The 16,424-nt window shown below is 40.6% G+C and overlaps 1 protein-coding gene across 1 annotated transcript in view; it reads left to right on the top strand.

Moving 5' to 3' along the window:
* The window catches only part of LOC310902009 (uncharacterized protein), a 60,215-nt gene that overhangs the window by 37,429 nt on the left and 6,362 nt on the right, over nucleotides 1–16,424 (top strand). The window contains exon 3 of the mRNA XM_083842861.1: nucleotides 10,757–10,822. The gene's annotated coding sequence lies outside the window, so the exon portion shown is untranslated. The remainder of the gene's footprint in view (nucleotides 1–10,756; nucleotides 10,823–16,424) is intronic.

Here is a 16,424-nt window from a genome sequence, read left to right on the forward strand (position 1 = left end):
ATGACTGAAAACATGTTTCTCAATCCTTCTCCCCTTGAGGTCAATGGAGAAGGCTGGCTTAATTTCAGTGGCGCGACGTGGCACACTGTGTTTGAGGTGTGCTTGTGGTGGGCTCGGGGGGCACTTTGCACCCCAGCAACTGTGAGGAGTGCGGCCTTGCTCCATGCAGGGCCCAACAGGTAGGTTGTTGGTCTCATCACCTCCTGAGATCCCTGCATGGAGGGGCTGGTGATGTACCTCCATCAGTCCTCAGCACCCATCTTCTCTCCTGGAGAGCTGGAGAAGTGTGGTGGAGCTGGAGGCCCTCCCTGCCTTGTTCAGTGGGATACTTGTTAGTAGGGGCACAGTGTTCCTGCAAATGTGCATGGATTTTCACAGACTCCTCTTTGCCAGCTGAGGACACAGGAAGGGGAGGAATTCAAGGTTTGGTATGTTGTTTGTGGTAGGGGCTGTAAAAGGTGCTCCATTCCTTAAGCCTTCTGTTTATCGCAGAAGTACCCCCAGGTGACAGAAGGCTGAAAAAGTGATTTTCAACTTCCTGTGCTTTCAGCAGTGACTTCTAACCCTGACCTACAAAGCATAAAGGGAAAGAATCTGAGGAATGTACTCAATGGCTGTGGAGCAAAACCAGCTACTTTTAATGAGAGTGACCAAGAAGCACAAACCTCTCCTCTTCCCTGAGCACAGGCTGAGGGCAGAGATGAGGTCTGAGCAGGTGTTCTCCCCTCCTGGAGCCCACCTCATCAGCATGGGTCTTCAGCACCATTCTCTGTGAGAATGTGAGAAATGTGTTGAAACCCTGACTACAGTTTTGCATTCATTTTTTCGCTGCCGAAATTCTTTCGGGCATGTAGGAGTAGTAACTGCTGGGAGTTGTGCAGAAACGCTGACTTGGAAGCTGAGAGCTGCTGCAAGATTTGGGTGCCTTGTTTGCAGGAGAGGAACCTCTGTGCTGGCACAAGGGACTTACACTATGTATGATGCTGCCTTGGGATATCTTCTGAGAGCATAGCTTCCTCCTCAGCCTGGTTTTGAAGTCTGTCAGACCTGGTCATAGTATAATAGTGGTCACAAAAAAAATTGTTCTCTTTTGGGGAAAATAAGCAGAAAGCCCTGTGCTCTAGAATATTTCATCTCTGCCATGATTTCAGCTGAATTCCAGTCATTGTTTTCCTGTTCATGCTACACAGCAGAAGTTCATAGTGATTTGCCATAGGATAAGCAGAATCTTGTCTCCAAAAATAGTTCACTGCCGTGCATAGATCCCTCTTTCTTTTATTTTGAACCTTGCTTTTTGAGGGGTGTTTTCTACCTTCCTGGTTTTGAAACAGAAGACAAAGATATAAAAGTCTACTCCAGCCTTAAGCATACCATGTGAGATGAAGTAATCACCTCTCTTGGGAATGCTGCAGGTTGCTTGCAGTGGAGAATGTCCTGTAATAACATGGGAGTTTATATTTAAGAACTTTTAAGCACCCCATTTTCATATCTTAAGATGTAGAAAAATAGATGAACATATGAAAAGCAAACACTTGGGTAATTCGAGTTAGATGGGCGTGCTGCTGGAAACACTTAGCAGGGGTGGGAACACTGCATGGTGGGGGTGAACACAGGAGATGTTGTATGGACTTTGCAAAGTGCAAGTGCAGTAAGCTGGAAGATGGGGAGGGTGAATCCTGTGTGAATAGGTGCAACATGCATCCTGGTGTTGTACACTGGAGCTGAATGTGGTTCACTGAAAATATTCTAGTAGAACGGAACATTTTAGGCTGATGTCAGTTTAATTCTGAGGAGTGCAATAGCACAAGAAGTACTAAGTAAATTTGCTTGAATTGGAGAATCAGTGTTACAAAAAGCCATATATATTATAGCTACAGCTGTCCTTTTACAAGAGCTACTGAGTATCTGGTCACAGTATGGGCTTAGTGATATTTGCACTGCTCTCAACCTCAAAAAAGAAATCTAGTTTCATATAGAAATGAGTCTGAGTTAAAAAGTTCAAGCTGTAGTCAAGTCTTGGACTGAGTTGTGCCTGTTGGGCTACCAGTGAAATGGCTCTCTAAGCTGTAACATTAGGCAGGGGATTCTCAAAAAAAAAAAAGAAAGGGGTAAATGTGTTTAGGCATGGTCCTGCTTCCATGCAGGGATCCAGGTCCCCCTGAACCATTTGCACTGTGTTGGTTTACTTCTGAGATCTGCTCTGGAGCAAGCTGAACATCTCTGTATAGGCAGAGGCAGGCTTTTCTGGTCTGCCTCCAGGTGTGGACGAGAGGATGATGAGCATCAGAAACCAAGTCCCACTTGAACTACAGCTGTGAGCCAGGCCACACCAGCTCTTTGAGGGATACTGGAGAAGTGAACGGCAAAGCCAGTGTGAACTTCCCCGCTGGGGGTTTTGTGTGTTAGCACGTGAGCTGGTACATGCTGGGTGTGCTGGAATGCATCAGAAATTTGAATATTTTTTTCTAGCGTACTGACTGTGGGTGCTAAGACTGTATGATGCATGTATAGCACTGACATGGCAGTTGGCTGGGAAGTTGCCCTCATCAGTGGCTGCATCATTACCTTAAATAAACTTGACTGGAAACTCTAGTGTCAAAAAAAAAACAAAGTGAAGATCTTCATCTGGATCGCTCCCACTAATGTACTTTGCAGCTGTGGGCAAGCTGTGAATCACACAGGAGGAAAACTGCAGTGGTGGAGAGCAAGCTGTCCTGCACAGAGCTGCTGTCAGTGGTACGGTGTCAGGTCCTGCACTCGGCTGCTTGGCTGCTGCTGCGCTGTGCTGGCCATGGCACTGTGGCCTGTCTGCACCTGGTCCTCGGCAGCTGTGAGTGAGCAGAGCGTTGGGACTTGGAGAGAAGAGAAGGGCAGAAGCCTCATCAAACATGTGGTGTCCATCATAAAGGTGGCAATGCTTTCTGAGACCTGAGAGCTGTGCCAGAGCCAGAGGTGGAGCCTGGACTGCTTTAGTTCTTAGTTCTCCGTGAAGCTGAAAAAATGCCAGAATGTTGTTATTGTACAAATGAGGATGCTGTAGTTTCTTTAGAGAAATATTCTACTAGAGTGCCTGAGGTCCATGCTTGAAGGTTGTCCCTACTTTCTGCCATGTGCCTTATAAACACGGAGTAAGAGCACACGCCATATAAAAAGGATTGTGAGGAAGCAAAATACTATTGATGACTGCCAGCAGTTGCATGGTGCAGGTGGCCTGTCTGTGAGCTTGTGCTGCAGAAAGGAATAGGAAGGACAGTTGTCAGGTAGCTCTGTAACTACCTCAGCCCAAGTACAGGGACAGCACAGAGAAAACACAATTTTGAGCAGTTGTAAGTTGAGTGAAGGATGGAGCTGACAGAGAATGAGAACGTAGAAGTTGGAGATGAATCTAGAATGTAAGCAGCAGATGTGATAGAGGAGCGCAGGCACTAGAAAGCTTGGCTATAGGATGTCTGTCTTCTGGGTGGTTGTAGTGAAGCACAATGGACTTTTTCAAGGTGAATAGACATTCTGCTACAGTAAATAAAATGCAGCTGATGGCAGCCTTCATCTGTGTATTTTATCTGTACTGCTGAAGGTCTAGAGGCAGCTAAACCTTCCAAGTAGTTCCTAGGTTCAATCAGATGTTGCTCAGATGTGAAGATTAAGAACACTGAAAATAGGATCTGCATTACGTAGCCCATAGTGAGATTTTCTGCAATTTGTTGCTATAAAGCAAGGGATAGTATCAAACCTTTCTTAATGAGGATTTGCCAAGCTTGCCCTGAACTGACATCCAGATCTCTGTGGGATCTCAAAGCAAGGGAGAGACTAGTTTGGACAGGAAGAGGAAGGTCTGCATAAAGTAACTGTACAAGACCAACTCAGAAATGTGAGTGGATGAATTGAAAAGATAGGAACAAGGAAATATCTCTTCAGAGAAATGGCAGAATCTTAATATAAGGCAGTGTGGCAGTTAGTTAATCAGGCACCAACTGGACAAATTTTTAGACAATAACAGAAGCAAAGGGGTAGGAATACCTAAACTGAGGAGAAGAAAATACATTTATTAACAGATTAAAAAAGGGGGGGTGGGGGGGGTGGGGAGGGACAATGCTTTTAGTCTCTTTACTTTTAGTCTCTTTACCTGTTTCCTCTAGTGCTCCTGTTTCTTCTTTCTTTTTTGGTATTTTGAGCATCAGAATTCTTGCCATATTCTTGAAGCTTTGAAAGCAAATGGGAAATCACTAGTCCCAACCCTGACCTTATTTCCTGTGCTACAATACAGAGACAACCCAAGGGAACTTTCAGGTTAGTTGGACGTTCCCTATCTTTCTATTTAGATTTTATTTTCACTTTCCTTACTTGCCCAGCCTCAGTGTTGGCAGCTAGCACAAATTTATTGTGTGATCTTTATCTCTGGCATTGCCCTCTGAATGGTCAGCCCATTATCTCCTATCCCCATAAAGGCAACCTAGCTGTTGTAGATAAAATCTTGTGTACAGTACAGCTCTGGTGTGTCTTTGGGAGTGCTCAGATATAACCAGGAGGAGGAACTGCTGAATGGCCTCCTTTCTTCCTCCCCTGACTGCATGGTGGAGGTGCTGCAGCCACTGTCCTGATGGCAAATGTCCTTTGGGAAGAGCACAAAGCAGAGAAGTCTCTTCTGCTAAGGCTGGAAAGTTTCAAAGAGACGGATGAATATCAATGGTCATGAAGGTTTAAACAGATCTCATTAGCTATGTTTCTGCTGGAAAGAAAATGTGGTGGGAGAGAGGTCTTTGATTCCATACACAGCCATCCTAGAGTAGTGTGCAACTGATGTGCTTAATCCCAGTAAAATCAATTGATGGGTAAGATAGGAAGATGTTATTAGCATACACTTGTGTATTGAACTTTAGATTTACAACAGACTCCTCTGAAGTCAATTGAGAACTGACTAGGTTTAATTGAATAAAGTCTTTATCTTCCTTGCTAGCATTATTTTGTGATTTTTCTTAAGCAGAAGAAGAGGTGGTAGTCTTCAGTGCATGCTGTATTTATTGATAGTGGACTTACAAGCAAATCTCTTGATTTCAAACCTTCCAGTTGGTTGAAGTTAGTGAAACTCTAAAACTAGTTGAGAGCTTTCGCTAAGCTTTTTTTTTTTTTTTTTAGGAACTTTTAACTGTTGCAAATGAGTTATACTGTTTTATTCAGAAAATTATATACTTTTACCAAGTATACTGCTACCTAATTGGTTCCCTGTAAGCCTTTCTCTGTGTGTCCTCTGAAACAACTTGTGTAGAGCTTAAACAGATTTTAAAAGTTGCTCACTTAATTATTGTTTGTAGTTTGGATCATTACCTGAAATGTTATCTGTCTGGAATTAAAACACAGCATTGGTAATTTGATAAGTCCATATGGCCTCTTTTGAAATGGCAATTTTTTACTGTTTCTTTTCAAATATCTCTGCTAACAGTCAAACAAATGTACAATTTATGAAGATGCATTTTAAAGCTCTGTTAATCTACTGGCCAGCTTCAGACTGTAGTTAAAAACATGCCTGGTTACACCGGAAAAACATCTTCTCAGCAAACTGTCAACTTCCTTCTGGGTTAAAGCTCATAAACATTTTTTATTTATGAAGATTTAAAAAAGTTTTTTTTTTCTGTTTAGTTTCATAAACCAATCATGACTTAATCTGTTACATACTGCTAAGAAATATGGGTTCAATTAGTTCACTTTTTATGTCAACCCTTTGTCCAGGTCTGCATTTGCAGCTTTTAACTCTTACAGATTTATTTTCATGTATTCAGTTTTTAACTCTGAGACTTGGAACAACCTAGTGTACAATTTATCACACTAGTAATATTTTTCTCAAAGGTAAAGTAAGACCAAGTAATCTGTTGTATTAAATGTTTCTTTTTAAAGAAAAGACAATTATGTATTTGCCTGAATTTGACTTATTGAACATGTCTAGGCTGTTATTTCTGGACTGAACAAATAGTTCTGTGCTGCGGATCCTCAGCTGAACATTGTTTTCGTATAACAACTGAGGTTTAAAGCAAGTAGAGCCTCACTGTGATGTTAACCAGAATATTATCTGTTTGGGTTACAGAATTTTCTTACATAATGTGCTTCACTGTTACTTCCAGAGTTCGGCAGCTGTTAAACAAATATTGCCACAGAGTGTCTGCAGATTTCAGTGTTTAATTTCCTCTGTGCTATTGTTTGTCATTCAACAAAATACAAGTATGTAAAGTTGATCAATAGGGAAAGAAGGTGGCTCCTTTAAGTGGTGTCCTGGAAAAAACCTATGTATTTCTAATCCGTGCATTCTCTAGTTCTTTCTCCAAAAGAGGCAATGTAGGAAGCAATAGTTATTTTTAAGGTACAAATTACTTTTTCCTTGATGGCATGCTAAAAATATCAGGAGGTTCATGGATAGGCCAGCTAGGTAATGATGTCTGTGGTGCTCAGAGGAGCCCAGAATAGGCTCTTCAGGATGGCTTTCCTAGTGGAACACGTGAGTTCCTGTGCCCAAGGCATGATTTACATTTTTTCTTAATGCTATTTACTTGATATTATTTCCTAGTTAAGTAATAGCTTTTGCGTGAATCATACCTACTTTGTCTCAAACTAATAGCGACTGCTTTGTCCAGTAAGTATTTAAAAATGGAATTGGTGCATGAAAATAGTAGCAGGCAAAGAAGCTATAGAGAAGAGGCTGAGGGGAAGGAATCCTTCTTGTTGCTAGAAAACCCTGATGGTTACTTGTAGTTAGAGAAATGTGTTTACAAACTCATTAGGGATGTTTGCCAACTCTTGAACTTAACCTGAAAGGCAAAACTACCACTGCCTTCAGGATTTAAACCTGAAACAATTACACCGATGAAGAGAGCTGCCTGTGAATGGAGGACAGGTGTCTGACAGTGGACAGTGGCATTTCACTGGTGAGGGATGGGAGGGAAAAACAAGGAAAAGAAAGTAATACTCTAAAAAAGAGACACTGAAGATGATACAATGCACTAGCTGGAATAAGCCCTGAATACAAGATTTTCAAGCAGTGGTCATATTTTAATAGTTTAATAGAAATTAATAGAAATTCCAACATGCTCAGAATTAATTTGAAAAGATTTCCAAGCATTTCTTTTTCCACAACTCCATAGTAATAGCTGCTAGAGGAGGGACATGAAATGAATCTATTGAATCAAGGATTTTAGAAAGAGTATAAATAAAATGTGTAGGCTATTTATTAGACTGCTTTCTAAACGAACAATCTAATCTCTTGTCTGTGTAACTTCATTATTGGTAATTGAAAGGGCTCAAATATTTTTCCGCGTGTTTTAACAGCAGATGTGGACTAGTCCAAGTGCATTGAGACTGTTTTTCCAGTTGCCAAGAGACAGTTTTCTTCGAGAATGCCCTGTGTTATGATAGCAGTCTTGGTGCCCTCGAGTTTTCTCGGAGGGTGCAGGGAGTCAATGTTCTGGTAACTCTTACCCCTGAGAAGAGTGACATGAGCTCAGATTCGCTAATGTATGGAGAGCAGCAGCAGGCAGCTGCTGATGTTCAAACATGTTGAATGTTAAAAACCTTTTTTTTTTGTTCTGCCAATGACTTTATACCTTCAGGAAAAGGAATTAAGCTTTCATGATGAAAAGAAGAGAAGATATATTTTAATTGAAGATTGTTTTTTAAAAAAAGTTTAACAGACTAATAATAAAACCATTCCAAGCTGCCTGCCAGCTACTGTGAACAATTATTTGCTGATGTTGTGATTGCTGTGGCTGTACTTTAAAAGTTTGTTCCCTGATGCCAGTGATCATGTTGCATTGTTCCTCTCCTATTATTGACATCAGAATGTGGGCCAGGAAATCCTGAGTCTTTGGCTCTTTAGTCTTATGAGTTGAGAATTATGATTAGCTATGAGTTAAGGAGTTGGACTCGATGATCCTTATGGGTCTCTTCCAACTCAAGAGACTTTATGATTCTAAGAATGTTTAATGGAATGAGTGATGGATGTTTGATAACCTTTTCTAAGTGGATTTCTTTTCTTTTCTTTTCTTTTCTTTTCTTTTCTTTTCTTTTCTTTTCTTTTCTTTTCTTTTCTTTTCTTTTCTTTTCTTTTCTTTTCTTTTCTTTTCTTTTCTTTTCTTTTCTTTTCTTTTCTTTTCTTTTCTTTTCTTTTCTTTTCTTTTCTTTTCTTTTCTTTTCTTTTCTTTTCTTTTCTTTTCTTTTCTTTTCTTTTCTTTTCTTTTCTTTTCTTTTCTTTTCTTTTCTTTTCTTTTCTTTTCTTTTCTTTTCTTTTCTTTTCTTTTCTTTTCTTTTCTTTTCTTTTCTTTTCTTTTCTTTTCTTTTCTTTTCTTTTCTTTTCTTCAATTTTCTTCAATTTTCTTCAATTTTCTTCAATTTTCTTCAATTTTCTTCAATTTTCTTTAATTTTCTTTACAGTTGTAGGTATTACACTTCAGAACTTAGATTTTGTTTTTTAAATCAGTCATCACTTTTGTGCATTACTTGTTCCTTCTCTATTCCCAGCTGGCTGCTTCACAAGTGTGATTGTACATGAGTAAGATGTGGTGATTGCAGTGGGGATGGCAAAAAGCACAGAATTGCCATTGAAGGTTAAGGTGTCTTGCAGGAGGCAGCATCATAGAATAGCCTGGAGGCACTTGCTGGAGGGTAAGCAGTGAACTCACCAAGTAGGCTTGGACTATAGATTTGGTCTGTAACTTGTTCTTTGGATGGTGTTAAACTCTGGAGAAGCTTTTCAGGTATTCTCAGTCTTGGATGTTGTGAACCACAGGTGTCAAAGCCTTTCATTGTACAGAGGACATAATCACGCAGTTCAGGCCTGTGAGTGCTGTTCCTGCAGCTGCGTATCACCTGTACCTTCAAACGGAACAGCTGTCCTACGTGCCTCAGCACAATCTCACAAGCTGTCATCTTCATGCTCGAATAAGCCTTAGTATGAGTTGGGGCTGAAAGCAGACACTGTAGTTACCCACTGCACAACAGAAGTGTTCTTGGCATTTTGTAGAGACATATTGTGACATGCCATTTCTCTGTGAGCAATGATTTTTCTCTGCAAATACCATTATACCATTATACCTTTTTTTTTCTCTCTTTTTTTTTTCCTCTCCATTTTGTGCTGTCAAAACCTATATCTCTTTCAGTTAGGAGATATTGGACAATTCAGCTGAAATTCCATCTTCTCCTTTGTGTCATCAGACCACAAGTTCATTCTTCAAAAAGTACATGTGCATCATATTCAGAGTGAGCTATGGGGTCCAATTACCATGTTTCCTGTCACTCAGACAATCTGACAGAGGAGGCAAAGAGAAAAACACCCTCTGTATCAGTAACAAGTGCTGGCTATCTCTCTATCTAGCTGAAGTCCTTTTTTTAGCCTGCTGCTGGTGCAGGTTCAAGGCATTCATCCTTGAGAATCAGAAATGCTTACCTTGAATCTACAGTAGCTAAATATAAGTGTAATATTCTGTGTTCCTTCACAATGCTGGGAAGAACTCCAAAGACCTGGGTTGAAGACGAGAGATGTGATGTCCATACATGGGGGTAAAAATAGCATAAGAGAGTGATTGGAAATAATATATTCAGCCTACAGCCATTAAAGGGAAACAGTACGTTGAAGCAAATGCCTCTCGATGATTTGCTTATGAGACTTCTCAAAAGTGCTTGTTCTAGCCCTGTCACTCACGATACATCTTGAAGCTGAGGTTATTAAACCAGGCAAGGGTCAGTCCTTAATGATTCCCTGTCCATCTTTCTCTTAGCTTTGTCCCATGCTTGCCCAAAACTGTAGCTTTCTTAGCAAAACTGTTTATGAAAACTTCTTGAAGAAACATCTTGTTTCTACCAACTCTAGTACAAAGAAGCACTTTGATCATTACAAAACCTTACACCAGTCCTACCACCTCTGTGTGTCTCCCTCCTGCTGCTGTTGTTTTCTCTCTCCAGCTGGAACTCAGCTCCAATTGTTTACCACTGGCCCCCATACATTGCATATACAGTCGTCCTCATCCCTCAGCCAAAGCAAAGCTATTCAGGGGAGGATCTTTTCTTTTATCTTGATCTTCTGAGAATTTTCTGTTGCTGTTATCTCCTTGACATTTCTCCCTTTACCATGCTTAATTCAAAATGAATAAAATTGTATTTTCTTCAAGTTTTAATGCATCCATAAAATGTGAGAGTAACAGGCTACAAAGCTATGAAAGATATCCTGTTGTTAGCTTATTTTTTGTTATTTTATTTTGTTTTGTTTGAAGGCCATCATATTTCAATTACTACCTTTAGTACAGTCATCACTCCTCCAAGGTGTGTTATGTGCAGCTGTAATGTTTGTGGCAAGAGCTGTCTCTGTAATTAGTGCACAGCAAGCTAATTTTTGTAGTGGTTCTTCAAGTGGTTATACAGCTGCGGAATGCACACCAGCAAGGAAATACATAAGAAACTTTTCACCCATTTCATAACAATGCTGAAAATTACAGGATTCTGATTCTCTTCAAACTTTAAACAAATGACTTTGAGATTTTTTTTTATTTTTTTTAATTTTAAGTTATGTCTGAAGGGAACCATATGCTGCAATCTCAAGTCAAATTAACAAGCTGTAGGAAAAGGTTACACAACTATGTGCAAATAGACAGCTGTTTAAGCCACCCAACCAAAGGAGAGCCAAATCTGATAGAAGACTATACCAGAAACTATGCTCATATTTACTCAAAATTCAAATGATCTGAGATTTTTTTTTCCTTTCTCCCACCCTTTTGCCACCCAGGTAAATTGACTTGGATGCTTTTTGGAGGGAGCAAATGGTCCTGAGAACAGCCTGGTTTATGAAGAGGTAAGAGCTGTCTGGAGGGTAGGAGGTGGGGGAAGAAAGCTGGACTGGTGCTTTACTCCTCAAGATTTGTGTAAAATTATCCTTGAACTTTTGCTATTTCACATCTTAGCTTTGCCTCAGGTTGTGATTATCCAGAAATGAGTGGTGGACACAGCTCATCAATGAATTTGCTGTATTCCATTGCTTTAAGGTTGATATAGGCCTCATGCAAGATGAATTTGGTGTACAATGTGCCTTTCCTAGTAGCATCAGTCTCATCGTGACATTTGGTGAATATTCTGTGATGTCCATTTAGCTTTCTTTTCCTGAAATACCCCTACTCACTTTGCAGAGAGAAGTGGCAAGGAATGTTGTCCTACTGCGAGCAAAAAAAGAGGTTGACGAAACAATGAGCTCTTGCATTTGTTAGCTCAACTATTGGCTCTTTGCACATCCACTCACTCAGAGCATAACTGATGGAGCTTGAATCCATGTGCGTCCACCACGTTCTTCCATCAATCAAAGCTGCACATGTGGCTTTGTACCTGCACTGTGATATGTGCCTGTGATATGTTCCTCGATTGTTTTACTGAAATAATATGGGAGAATTCAAACCAGATCTCCTGAGGCCAAACTTCAGCCTGAAGAATCATTTCACTAGTGCTTGCCCTACTTTTCTTCTCTAACCCATGTATTAAAATCTGAGGACACTTTTTTTCCAGAGACAGGAAATCAGTTCCTGGTAATTTAATCCCAGTCCCTTCATATAAATGCCCTAACATCTCTAGGAAAGCAAAAAGAATCTGTCTATATACACTAGAATTGTCCCCAGATCTAAACATTTGTTTGACAAATATTCATTTGAAAAATCTTGAGACCAACTCATAGAGACTTTTAGGTAGTGACACTGATGTCCATTTGTCTTCCACTGGTGCTGATTTTTGTTTTTTTCCCAGAGTGCAAAGTATCAAGATTTCTACACCATCTTTTGTGACAATGGCTGAGTTGGATAATTGAAGGGCTAAATAGCTCAGTTCTTCATGCCTTGCATCCTTCACACTCTGGTCTAAAGCACAGCAGGACTTTGTTGAGAAGAAATTAAAGTGGGATGGTAGCATTGCTGGAATTTCTTCCTCCAGTCTCCCACTACTTCATCTTATTCTGTTCAAATACTTATTCCAAATAACCACAGTGTTTCACTCAGACTTTTACTAGACACATTAAATGTACATTAATGGCTCTTGCATGGATGATGTATTTGTAGCTTTAGGGGGGGGGGAAGGCAAGGCCACTTTGATATCAGTTTATGTACCACACAGTTTGTTTCTTGGAAAGCTCTAGGCCATTAAGAGTAGAAATTACACTGGAATATGTTCCATATGGCAGTTTCTCAGGTACTGTGAAAGCTAACCCAAGTTAATGATTAAAATGCATTTCTATCACTCTTTCCTTTTAGATGCAAAAAAAAGGGTTGGAGTTTTCCTTTTAATACTGTCATCTTTTTTTTCTGTGGCACTGTCCTCGTTACCACAGCATGCTTGCTTTTTTGTTGTGAAATATTTCATCTCAGCAGACAATCAAATGGGAGGAGGGTGGCTTTGCTCTTTAAGGTATTCTTGTATAAAAATGAGCCCTTGGTGATATCAGTGATTGATGGAGCACTAATAGCACTGGCGGCTTTAAGGTTCCTATTACGGAGTAATACTGGAAAATGCCACATGCTCCCTTCGTCCTTGCTGCACATTTTGCTGCAGTGCTGTCCCTCTTTGGGCAGCTGCAGAACATGCTGTCCTTGTGCTCAGCAGAGTCAGCAGCCACTGCACTCAGGAGGACCTATTTTGGGATTTGTCCCTATCAGAGGGACTTTCAGAGGTTGAAGGTGTAGCAGTAACATGGAAGAGAGATTAAGCTCAAAACCCTGTTTTGATACTCTTACATTCTTGGGGGCATTTATCCTCTTCTGTTATAAAGCAGAAGGTTTTTATTTGCCTGCCTGACAGGATGCTCTGACCTCATGACCACTGGATGGTGCATCCTCTGTAATAAGAAGCCCGGAAAGGAACCGTCACCATTACAAATATAGGAACCAGGTGTAAACACTCAGAAAAATGAACTTTAAAAATTAATGTACTTCAGGTTTATTTAGTTGCTTTTTTCCCAAAACTGTTCTGCCAGAAAAAAAAAAAAAAAGTTCATGCCTAAACCAGGAGAGCTTCCAGTGTCCTTTCCAACTATCACCAAATCAAGGGGAAAAGCTTTGGGCTGGGAGTCACATAAAATGTGGAGAGAAATAAATGCAACTATCCTCTGCTTGGCAGGGCAGCTCCTCAACCCCTTCTCATGAGATGAGGTAGAGCTGTGGACATTCGATCACCACCAAACTGCAGTTTGGTGGCTCTGGGATGTGATCACCAGCTGATACTTACTGAGACCACACAGCCTCAGCTGTTTGCCTTTGATGGCTTTCCAAGGCCAAACTAACTTTAAAAAACAATAGCATCAAACTATTTTTCAGAGAACCAGGGGTAGGATCAGGTAGAGAGAGATTCAGGAGCCTTTGCTGACACTTTCGTGCACTGTCTGGAGTGGGGTCCAGCCTGCTCCCTCTGGCACGTGGGCTGCTTCACTTCACCGTGTGCCAAAGATTTTCTTGTTCTGTGCTTTGTCTAGTGCATGACTCAGATAGCTGTAGAGTTCATGATGGGAGCATTTAGACCCACTGCAGCTGTGCCTGCTGCTGGAACAGCTACTTTATATCCCAGGCAGGTCACAGCACAAGACAAAGAGCAGCTGTGCTGCCAGCCCACGGGTCAGGAAGCATCTGCACCTTGGAAGAAAACTGTCAATTATACCAACAGATTGGTCACCTTAGTCCTCCAAAGTTACTAAAAAGATGCTGATCAGTTCATTTCTGCATGATATTTTAAAACCCTGTGACTAGAACTACCGCATAATGCTTTGAAGTGGGCAGTACTTTTGAATTAGCATTTACTTTGTGTTTTCACTTTTTATTTTTTTTTTTTTGCTAACACTAGAATAAGGAGATGAATTAAGCACCTTTGCTAATAAGCATGCATCTGACTTCATGGCTTCAGCAATTCATTTCTGAGGATTTACCAATGGAGCAGCTTAATCATGAAAAAAACTAATAAAGGAGAACTGAAAGTTAATGTTTTTCTCAGTGCTGGTTGCTGACAGTATTTTGGCTTGTGATAAAAGGAAACAAATTGTTGAGCTCTGAACATCTTCCTCTTCTCCTGGTACAATTTTTCAGCTATTAAGGAGCAGTTGTTTTTTCCCTTAAATCTTTGAGTGTTTCTGGTCAGAAATGCGGGTTTTGTGCTACAGCCATGTTGTCTTTCTACAAAGACAAATTCCTGAGGCTGAGATACTGGGACTGGTCTGAAAAACACTGTGCATTCTTCTTTCTTCATTTAAATAGAAGAGACACAGAAAGCTTGCAGAGGATGGGGGTGGAAGAAAATTTTGCTGTTGACTCTTTTCCAGAAGTGGGTGAGAAATTTAAATACAATTGAAATTAGATGGTTCAGATGGTCTTTGATGGTACAGATGAAGCTGAGTTTATAACTATTTTGTTTCAGTTGTCTTAGCTGTTGAAACCTCATGCAGTCTAGCTAGCAATGAATAGGAGCTCAGCTGAAGTTGCCAAAAGCTTCATATTTGATTTTCCAGCAAGCAGTAAGCTTAATGGATGTGTTTGCAGTGTGACTAATACATAAGCATTGATTTTCTAGAACCAATATATCAGGATACCCTGCAACATGCAAGGCTTGTAAGTGGCTACAGTTTGGATGCTGTGAAAAAGTCATCTGTGTTTAGAACAATTTACTTCCTTTTCTAATTGACTTCGGAGGCAGAATTGCTTTATCAGCAATTTGCTGCTGGGAGTGCAAGGACCTTTTGTGAAGCAAATGGGCTCTGGCCCGGCAGGAGGGGGCGAGGAGGGTGGTCTGGACCCTGGGCTGCAGGACTTGTGCTGGTCCTCGGTGCTGGATGGGCTCTGCTGCCTTTCAACTCAGACAGAAAACAGGAGCGCAGCGGAGCCACTTCAAAGTGTTTTTTCGGCAACACCACCCTTTGTCAGACAGCACCAATTCCCTAAGCACCGTCAGTGTACTGGAAATAAACATGAACTCCTCCACTCTGCTTTTATTAATTGCTAAATGTGCTTTGTGAAAACTAGCTAAAGGGTGTTACCAGCTTATGGCTTTGCCAAGGCAGTAAGGTGGAGTTGCATGTGGGAATGAAGCCTTGTTTAATCAGGTTTTATAATTACAATTTTAGCTGAAGCATGTTGGGTCAAGCAGTTCCTGTTTTAATGTACTTACTGTTTAGCCTTAGTTTAAAAATTTACCAAACACCTATTCCATAACAATTCCTTTCTATTGTGCATTGATCATCTACAAATATACATGCAGTACCCATATGTTGTATTTTTGTTTCTTAATTTTTACTTCTATAACCAGCTTTAGACATCAAATTCCCCTGCAGTCCACTCAATTTTTTGAATTGGTTTTAATGATGGCAGCTTGAACTCATAATAAAGATGGGTGATCAGAGAGCAGTAGCAGAGCTTTTCCCTCTCTCATACGATGGGTGCAGTTTGGTTTTAGTGTTTTCCTAATTGGCCTGTTAGATAAAGAGCAGGTTTATACCCTCTGTGGTGAGGTGTAGAGAGGAGATACTGTAGAGAAATTAAGAGCAGTGGTCTATGCGTGGTTCATACACAAGCGGTAATTTAATGTCTTTTGCCTAATATGTTTTGAGTGGTAAAGCAGAGGGTAAAGCAGTGGTAAAGCAGAATTGCCCTGATTATAGAGATACGAAAAAACTTCCCAGTCTTAGGAGGAATGTTTCCAGATTTGAGACTGAATGACTTACTTTCAAAATTGTGAAAATGTGAAAAACCCAGCAGAAACTGCTGAAGGCGTGAGTGACCAAGCGCAGGAGCCGGAGCTGCGGTGCTGCAGAAGCGTGCTGGGGACGGTGATGGGCGAGCTCAGGAGCCCACACCAGCCTGGCGACTCGCACAGCAGCCACGGAGCTGGTGCCATAAAGGTTAGCTATTTATAGGCAATGGGAAGGTTTCTGCTTTGTATTTGTGACTGCAGGTGAGCAAATACATGGAAAAATTTTATATTCATTTGTCATCTTGGTTCAGCTGATAAATCACCGGGTTTCTTCCCCAGTAGCAGACCTGTGCTCTTGATTTCTGGATTTAACATCTCTAACCAAGACATCTGCCAGTAGCTCTGAAAGATGGGGTTGTATAGCTTCTTATTGGTTTTGTTATATTTTTTGTAAGGTTTTGAAAACAGCATGTGAAGTGTTTCAGGGGGCAGGTGGAAGCAAAACCCTCTCCAAAGTCTTTTTTTCTAAGAAAGGAACATACATTCAGGAAAAACAAGAAACTCATGTTTGTCAGGAATTAGAGCCTAAAAGGTGGCTTGACTTTTTTTTTTTTTTTTTTTTTTTTCAGCTGAAAGCTTCTTTGGAGCCTTAACGTGAGATTAATATTTAAAGTATGCTTGTACTATCATGAAGTTAATCGATGGAGGGTGAGCAATCCCCACTTAAAAGGCACAGACATGGAAATTGGTGC

The sequence above is a fragment of the Anser anser genome, assembly GCF_964211835.1.
Source record: "Anser anser genome assembly, chromosome: 6".
In the NCBI taxonomy this organism is placed as follows: domain Eukaryota; kingdom Metazoa; phylum Chordata; class Aves; order Anseriformes; family Anatidae; genus Anser; species Anser anser.